Raw genomic sequence first — 9,433 nt, forward strand, 5'->3', positions numbered from 1 at the left:
TTTTTTCCTGAGATAGGGTCTTGCTATGTAGTCCAGGCTGGCCTTGAATTCATGGGGATCCTCCTGCCTCAGCCTCTTGAGTGCTGGGATTACAAGTGTGTGCCACCAAGCCTGGCATGGCAACTAGATTCTATTTTACTTCCATGAGTTGAACTTCTTAAGACTCCCATGAAAGGGAGATCATGCAGTGTTTCTGTGTCTGGTTCATTTGACTTAGCACAGTTCCCTGAATGTTGTTGCAAATGACAGGATTTCCTTTTTTTTTTTTTGGTATCAGGAATTGAACTCAGGGCCTGGTACTTTCCAGACAGGCGTGGTTCCGCTGAGCTATATTTCTGGCCCTGGATTTCCTTGTTTTTTTAAAAAGTTGAATGGTATTCCATCATACACATTACATTTTAGCTATTTATTCATCTACTGATGGACAATTAGGTGGATTCCCTATCTTGGCTATTGCAAATAGTGCTGTCACAAATGTGGGAGTGCAGATGTCGCCTTTAGACACTGAGTTTATTTCCTTTGGATGTACACTCAGTATTGGGATCTGTGGATCATCTGGTAGATCTATTTTTCATCTGTTAAGATTCCTCCATACTGCTGTCCATAACGGCTGTGCTAATTTGCATTTCCACAGCAGTGTATCAGGGTTCCTTTTATTCTCTGTATTTCTAAGGGGAGGAATCTTTCAGCACTATGTGGCTCACAGAAAGTATCACCATGACCATCACTTCTCTCCCAGTTGTATGGTCTTGTTTGACATGTGAAACATGTTAACTGTATTCAGTAGAAGGTAACATTCCTTGCAGAAGACTTTGCCTTCCTTCTTTCCTCCCTTATTTGTTTGTGGTAGTGGACTTGAACCCAAGGTCTTCTCACTGCGATACATCTCCCACCCTTTTTATATTTTTTTTTTGAGGCAGAATTTTACTAACTTGCCCAGCTTAGGTTTGAATTGCAATTCTCCCGCCTTGGCCTTTCTGAGTGTTGGGAATCCAGGCGTGTACTACCATACTTGGTTGAGAATTTGCTTCTTTCTTTTTCTTTTTCAGTTTTTAAAAGGAAGATTTATTTAACAAGTTTCACTTAGTACAATATATCTAAGTGGAAATCAGAATACAAGGAAAGATTTAAATCAAAGCCTCAGAATTCCTTACAACTGACATGACCAAACTCCTAAAGTATTACATCTCAAATTGTCCCAGATCTTAAAAAAAAAAAAGCTGTCACAGTATATGCCTTACAGTATATTAAATGCACAATATATGCCTTACAGTATATTAAACAAAAAGCTAGAATTAACAAACATGCCAAATGTTTTCACTTTGAATCATAGACACAGCTCCTGCATTTGAGTTTTACAGACAACATGTTTCTCAACATGCATCTGAAGTTTTCAATGGACTGTAGTATAAGAGCAACATATAACGTAAGTGAGGCTGTTTTAACCTAAATATGCTTCCTGCTTAGGTTTACTCCTACAACATAACTAACTTGAGGACAGCTGAAAGTTGTTTTACATTATGGTCAATACTGAAATTTGTTTATTACATCCTAAGTGATATTTCAGTGTTCAGTATTACATAAGGTGTAAAATAATCTTGATTTCCACTTTACAGTAAGCATGAATCACAAGCCTGTAATGTAAAACTGATAAATTTAATTTTTATTTTCTCACAAAAGTAAAGAAAAGGAGAAAGAAAAAGAAAGAAAGAAAGAAAGAAAGAAAGAAAGAAAAGAAAGAAAGGAGAGAAAAAAAGGGGGGCAGGCAATCTAGCTGACCAAGAGCAATCAGAATCCACTATATTTTCCAGTTTCCAATCATACTAGATATGCTAGGCATCCTTCCCTTTCTATTCAACCCCCACAGTGCACAGCTTTTATTTCTAAAGTAGCTATTTAGTGCTCCTTCTGTATCTTAAGCAAGGTTTGACTGATAATCACTGGAGTTTTCCTGCAGAACTTGGTCATATCCACTCATATTGCTCTGCCCACCGTAACCACCTTCATAACCTGGTTAGCAGGATGCCCATAACTAGACTGATTACAGAAGCCCATCCCTCCTATCATCTGGCTACCATATGAACCACCACTTGCCCTGCTGTAGAATTCAAAAAGAGTTCTACACAACTGTGATCATCAGCCCCTCCACTTGTCCCTGCGGTGGAATTCAAGGAGAGCTCCACACCTCTGTGTTGCACATTAGCTTTATCCTTTGCCATAGCTGCCACCGCATCTTCATGAGTAGCAAATTCAACATCTGCCTCACCAGTATCCCTGTCATCAGGTCCAATTTCAATGTGTATTCTCACAGGGTTAAGAGAAGAGAAAAAATTATAAATATCATTCTCAGTGACTCGGTAAGGTAACCTCTTCCTGTGTACACAGTGCCCTGGGGTGCCCTGGAAACTAGACCCACCATCTCCATATCTATGACCACACATTCCTGAGAAACAGTAAGGAAACCTATCAGATCCCAAATCATACCCATCATTATAGCCACCATAGTCATCATAGCCTCCATACCCTCCACCATAGGCACCCCGCCTCATCCTTTCAAACCCAGGTCCTCTACCAATGCTATTATATCCTTGGCCAGCCCTGGGCCTATCATAAGGACCTGGCCGCTGCATAGCTATGAGCTTTCGAGGGGTATCATAATGGGTTTGGACTTCAGCTCTGCTGCTCTTGAATATTTCAATGTGCCTGTGCCCTATTCTTTTCTTGTGTTTCGTTGAGGCCTTTTCAGCTATCTGCTGTGAAGCAAACTGCACAAAGGCCTCCCCTGAGCTCCGCCCCTGAAAGTCCACTGGCAGTGTCATCTCATTTGGCACAAGTTCCAACCCTGAAAAGAACTGAACAATCTCTTCTTGTTGCAGTGAAATGGGAGTCTTCTAAGCCGGACGAAAACATCATTGGCAGTATCAAGACTATTTGGACACTCCTGCTTCAGCTCCCAATCCATTTCAACCCTGTTGGACTTGAATACTTCAGCATATCTGTGACCCATGGTTTCCCTGTTCTTCTTCAAAGCCAATTTCACTTCATCTTCCGATTCAAGTTCAACAAATGCTTCACCACTTGGTCTGTCTTCTCTGGTGTAGATGAAACGAATACCTGATGTACCATTCTGGATTCTGCAATCAGAGAAGAAGTGCATCAATTCATCAGCTGAGCAGGACCAGGGCGGGCCCCTGACCTTCACCACGAACCCCTCCCTGCTTTCTGTGCTCAGCATCATGGTGTCTGTTGGGCTCCTGATGGCAAACTTGACTCAGTGCAACTTTGATGTGGCTCTAAAGATATTGGGTAATTTTCCTCCTTCTTCTCTCAGATGGCTATAGCAAGACAGTAGGTGATGACCAGAACCAAATTTGCCTTTTTCTTGGGGTTGTTCTCGTTTTGAAGTAGCCCTCCACTAGCCAGAAATGCTTCTAGGAGTTTCTCCGTGATACCCACATTTCTGCTTGTGAGGTTCACTTGGGACTAATATCCTGACTATTCTAGCTCCAAAGTACACCTCTAGTACACTTACAACCACAGCCACTGTGTCCCTCTCTGTGGCCATTGTTCTGCTCCCTCACACTGCTAAGTCTCCCCTGGACAGTGGTGCACTTCCTAGCTAGCCTCCCACTGGGCATCTTCATTCTCATGCCTGATATTCTTCAGAGTCTTCTCATTTCCCTGGGAGTGAAATCCAGATTCCTTGCCTCCACCTGTAATGCGTCCTCCTAGGAACCCCATTCTTCTCTCAACCTCCTCTCCTCCTATGCTTTCTGGCCACATGACTACTTTCGGCTCCTTACACGTGTGCCACCTGCCTTTTCTCCTTGGAATGCTCTTTCCCATCTTACTGCATCTCACCTGTTTCTCTTTTCTTTCTCTCAGTCTCCCGAAGTGACTCTAATTCACGTCCCCAGTGATTGCTGCCTGGTCACATGGTAGTCTTTGTTTTCTTGTTTCTGTATGTCTTACCTGTTGTCCGTCCCCTTGCTGTAATGCATGGCCTCAACTGCTCCACTCACTACATAGGTCTCCTTGCCCAGCAAACATGGACGGCTGTCCATACACATTGCCAAAACTGGTGGGCAGAAAATGCCATGCAGTAGAGAAGTTGTGACAAACTACTATTGATCAGAGGGGGAGTGTGTTAATGATTTTCTTGGTCAACCACAGATGGGTGTCTACTGGCTCAGAGCCCAAACAGGAAAGATGAGATAAATATCACCCAACTGACATTTCAAATGAACTCCTTCCTTGTACCAGTCATGTACAATTTATTATGCCAGCAGTCATAATAAGAATAGCAAAGGCTTATTAAGTATTTGTTATGCACTCAGCTTTGACTATGTAATAAGCACCCACTGAATCTTAGGAGTGCACAGCTAACCCATCTGCAATTTGCTTGGGGTTTGCCTGACCTTGGTGGGGCCTGGCTAGGGTGAGCAGGATGTAGATAGGGTCCTCATCTGTTCCATGTGATGCTCACTATTCTTAGACAAGCTGCTTCCTGGAGCTGGGGCAGGACCACAAGAGGGCAGTGCTAGTGACAGAGGTACATGTTGGACCTTCACTAGTTTCTCTTGGGGCAAGTGATCATGCAATCCAAAGCCAAGGGCAGTGAAGGCTCCTCCATGTTCCCTGGCACCATGACAAAGGTGGGTGCAAGACACTACCCGAGGGGAATGCAGAAATGAGATCAGTGTTTCAGAATGTGTCAAGCATGTCATTTAATCACCCAACAACCTTACAAGGATTGTTACTAATATATTATGTTATTATACTATATACTATTCTATAAGCATATAAGTATAAATTATACTTAATGTGTAAGTACATGATACATATGTGTTTTAGTACTATATACTATATATATTCTATATAATACATATTTTTATTGTTTACTAAACTATATTGTATGCCTATATATGATGTTATAATTATAAGTGTATGTGTTATATTATCATAATATACTACTAACAATATAAAGTATATACAATACTATGAAATTATTGAAAAAATTTTCCTACAAGGTCATGATGCAATCCTCATTTTTGTTGATAGTGACATTGAGAATGAAGAGTTGAAGGAATGTCCAGGTTCACACAGTTAGTTAGAGCTGAAATCTCCCCCAGCAGGTCAGCTTCCAGGGTTTCATCACTGCCCCAGGTTGCATTCCATCATTCTGATAAAAAACAATTATATCTCTTATTTAGATTCTTTACCTAATTCTTAGGCATCTTTGGCCATCCTTTGGTCTAGACTTTGGATAAAGCCCTCCCCTTTCCTTATTAACACTACAGGGCTTCATCTCCTTAGGGTCTCTAACACTGTTGGGAGTTAATGCCTGCTGACTTATCAATAGATAACAGAGTATAATACAATATGTTGTACTGCATGCTATACTGTATACCATACATTGACTGTGCAAGTACCTATTATATTAATATATAAATATGTATTATAGTACTAGATACTATAAATATACCAAATAAGTATTATATATCTTATATAGAGTATTATACACTATAAATATATTTCCTTTTAAAGATCTCAAATCTGAAGGCTTGCCCAGATTTTAGACACCAGACAGGTTCATGGGAGAAGAACAGGAGACAAGAAAGCTTTTGGGGATCTTCAAATCATTTTGAAATAGGAAGTTTACTTAACTGTCAAGATTTCTGTTACATTTAGTTTCTGTTAATCCTGGGGGACAGGCATGAGAGAGAAAAAAGGGAGCAAGAACCTTCAAGATTGATGCTGTGGGTCAACATACATAGATATGCACTTACATAAAGGCATTCCACACTGCATGTAGGGCAAAGCCACTGCTGAGAATCTGCTTCAATTATGATGGAACATTTCGACTCCATCATTTGGCACGTCCTGTAACCAGAGGTCTGTTGGCACAAGATGGGCTAGTGGAAAAGGGATCTGCCTGAAGAACTTAATGCCATGGGATGTTCTGTGAGTATGCGTATTTGTATGTTTATAGAGAATTCAATACTAAATTGCATGCTTGGACTGTTCACCACTAATTTGTAAAAGAGACATTCCCAAGTCTTGGTTAGGTTCTCTCATATCATAGAAAAGCCATGACTTGACTGTGGGTACCCAGAGTGTTGGAGGTTCCAGAAGATCCAGTGTGCTAAGAATTGTTGGTCATACTCTTAGCCTCCATTTGCTTTCCTCCTTCCTAAAGGGACCCCAAGTTTCCCAGTATGTAATTTAGGTGATCCCATCCCTACCCTCAGATCCAGAAGCAGATTTGTTGAACGCAGTTGGCCTAATTCTAGCTATACTAAGTTAGTTCAGGAGTGGGAATATGGTGTGAGTAGATCAAAAAGGGGAAACTCAGGAGGGTTTTGAAGGTTATAGAGGAAGAGAGACTATTTCGTCCTTGCGATATGAATGAGGAAGGTGAATTTTGTTAGTTTTCTTGTAACTGAGAGGAACCATAGATGGAAACAGACTGAGAAGGTCCAAAAAGAAGTGGAAGGAAAGAGTTGCTGAGGGACATCACTCAGCTGCTGGATCAGATCCTGTTCTACCTCCAAAGTCTTTAGTTTCCTTTAAACGATAATGTGAGTTGGGTTTTCTGCTACTTGGAACTAGAATAACCTGCATGAATACACCCGCACAGCCAAAACATCATCCTTTGCTGGTCTTCTCGAGTGTTGGAAATATCCACTAATAGAATCACTTCTTTGCAATAAATGCTCAAAGACCTTAGGAAGCACTTGAATGCGTTACCCTGGAATTCATCCCAGGAGAGCTGCTAGTCTTACAGATGAGCAAGAAATGTCACAGGCCATGATGAGATGGTGCCTTGAGTACTGTGTCAGGAACATGCATATGTGTGCTCATAGACTCCTGAACTCAGTCGTTATCCTGTGTTTCCCTTCATCATTTTGATTAAAGAAGCAGGGCCAAAGGGACAGCTCAATGGCAGAACACTTGTCTTGTGTGCATAAGCCCTAGGTTTCACTCCCATCATTGAATTGAAGAGGAAGAAGAAGAAGAAGGAGCAGGAAGAGGAGGAGGAGGAGAAGGGGAAGAAGAAAAGAAGAACAAGAAGAATAAGAACAAGAAGAAGAGGAGGAGGAGTGGGAAGAGGAAGAAGATGAGGAAGAGGAAGAAGGAGCAGAGAAAGAGGAACAGAAAAAGGAGGAGAAAGAGAAGGAGAAAAAAGGGGAAGAGGGGAGGGAGGGAAGAAGGAGAGGCTGAGGAAAGGAGGTAGCATCTGTGAATTGGGAGGTAAACTCTGCCCAGAGATCACTGGGAAAGTTTTAGCCATTATAATTGTAAAACATCCACTATTCACCAAGCTCTGTTCTGGGAGGCAGAAATGTGACAAAGCCCCTTCCACCTAGGAAGGGAGGCAGACAATGAATAAGCTATATGCAGTTGATGATGGAAGAGGCTATAAGTGGAGTGCAGAGAAATTGCAAGAAGAAAGGGGGCTAGATAATGGCAGGAGCAGCGGGAAGACCTGTCTGAGGGGGTGATGACGCAGAAGAGACAGGAGAGGAAGCGCGAGGTGAACCAACCATGCTGGGAAGAATGCTAGTCTCACAGAGGAGCAGCCAATAGCAAGAACAGAGGTCACAACTGGGACCATGCTTGTCATATTGGAGATAGGGGTGAGAATGGAACATGGGAAAGCAGGGAGAGAGCAGAGTGAGTAAGGGGTGAGGGGAAGAAATATGACCAAAAATTGAGTGGGAACCATATCTTTTGGGTCTTCTAAGCTATGGTGAAGACCTTTGACTTTACTTTGATGAGCTATCAAGGCACGACACAATTTGATGTGTGGTTTTAGAGGTCCCTTCTGGCCACAGAATGAAAATAGACCCAAATGGGATTAGTGGGTTGAATGGTGGCCTTATGCCAGATATGTACACATATATGCACCCTCAGAATCCTTGAATGTTCTATTGTTTGGAACAAAGGTCTTCACAGATGTAATTAAGTTAACAATCTTGGGATGAGGTCATTTTGGGTTATCTGGAAGAGAGAGACATACAGAGGAGAAGCCATGTAAAAACAGGAGCAGAGTATACATCATTGTGGTCACAGGCCAAGAGAGGACTAATGTCCCCAGAAGATGGAAAAGGTAAGGGAAGGATTCTCTTTGAGAGTGTTTAAGGGAGCATGGACCTGCTGACACTGATTTCTTACTTTTAGCACCTTATACTCTGACATAATGAATTTCTAGTGTTATAAATGATCAAGTTTGAGGTAATTTATTATAGCAGACCTAGGAAATTAAGACAAGGGGTAAGAATGATAAGGGAGATCTTGAAAAAAAAAAAAAGCTATTGTGCTAATCCAGGTGATAAATGAGGCCACCTTACCTACAGTAGACATATTGGCAAGGGCAAGAGGTTGTCATGCCGTCAAGGTGGAGTCTGCTGAATGTCTCAGTCCATTTTCTGTTGCTATAACAAAGTACTGAGACTGAGTAATTTATGAAGAAAAGAGGTTTATTTTGGCTCATGGTTCTGGAGGGTGGGACAATGCTGGTGTCTGCTTGTGTTTTGGTGAGGATATGATGAGGGAGAAGGAGGAAGGGGAAGTGGGCATGTGTGAAGGAGCACAGGTAAAAGTAGATTGTGGGGATTGCCAGGTTTGCTTTAAAACAGTCCATCATTAGAACTCATCAGTTTCCAGAACTAACCCAGCCTCTTGTGAAGACATTAACACACTCATGACCTAGTTACCTCTGCAAGACCCCACCTCCCAACACTTCTACTTTGGGGATCAAATCTCAGGATGAGTATGGGAGGGACAAACTACTTCTAAACCATAGCACTAAAGGATCAGATGTGGTCTGTGGGAGAAAGGGAGGAGTAAGGAAGACTTTAATAAGACTTTAATAAAATGACTTTAATATTATTTACTAATAATTAGTGAGGAAGACTTTAATATGGATTGAGTAATGGAAGAATGGAATTGCTATCTTCTGAAAGGAGAAAGACCAGGAGAATGAGGCTTACTGGGGAGGAGCATGGGGAAGGTGAGTTGGAGATGTCTGTTAAACAGCAGGTGGCAATGTCAAGTTGGTGGCTGGTTATGTGCACTTGTTACCTGAACTGGACTTCTATACAGGGAGACATGGGCTTATAGATGGTACTGTTCTTAAAACCAAGACTCTGAATGAGTACAGCAAGGAGTGAGAGTAGACATAGAGGAGAAGAAACAGGGATAGAGTTCTTGGTCGCATGTTACAAACTCAGGGAAAGGGAAAGAAACCAAGGAAAAGGATTGAGGAGGAGCAATGGGAGGAGTAAATATGAAAACTTGGTAAGCACATGTTCTAGAAGGAAAGTGAAGACAGTACAGAGAAAATAAAGACAAATTACACATGGTAGCAGTTTTATCCTTACATAGTAATAAAAATAATTTATACAAGAATTTTGGTTTGTTTCATATA

The 9,433-nt window shown here is 41.6% G+C and overlaps 1 pseudogene; it reads right to left on the reverse strand.

Annotated features, from left to right (window-relative positions):
- Positions 1–1,760: 1,760 nt before the first annotated feature.
- Positions 1,761–4,820, reverse strand: LOC102030156 (annotated as a pseudogene).
- Between the last annotated feature and the right edge of the window lie 4,613 nt (positions 4,821–9,433).

The sequence above is a fragment of the Chinchilla lanigera genome, unplaced genomic scaffold (genome assembly GCF_000276665.1).
Source record: "Chinchilla lanigera isolate Chin_1 unplaced genomic scaffold, ChiLan1.0 scaffold00007, whole genome shotgun sequence".
In the NCBI taxonomy this organism is placed as follows: domain Eukaryota; kingdom Metazoa; phylum Chordata; class Mammalia; order Rodentia; family Chinchillidae; genus Chinchilla; species Chinchilla lanigera.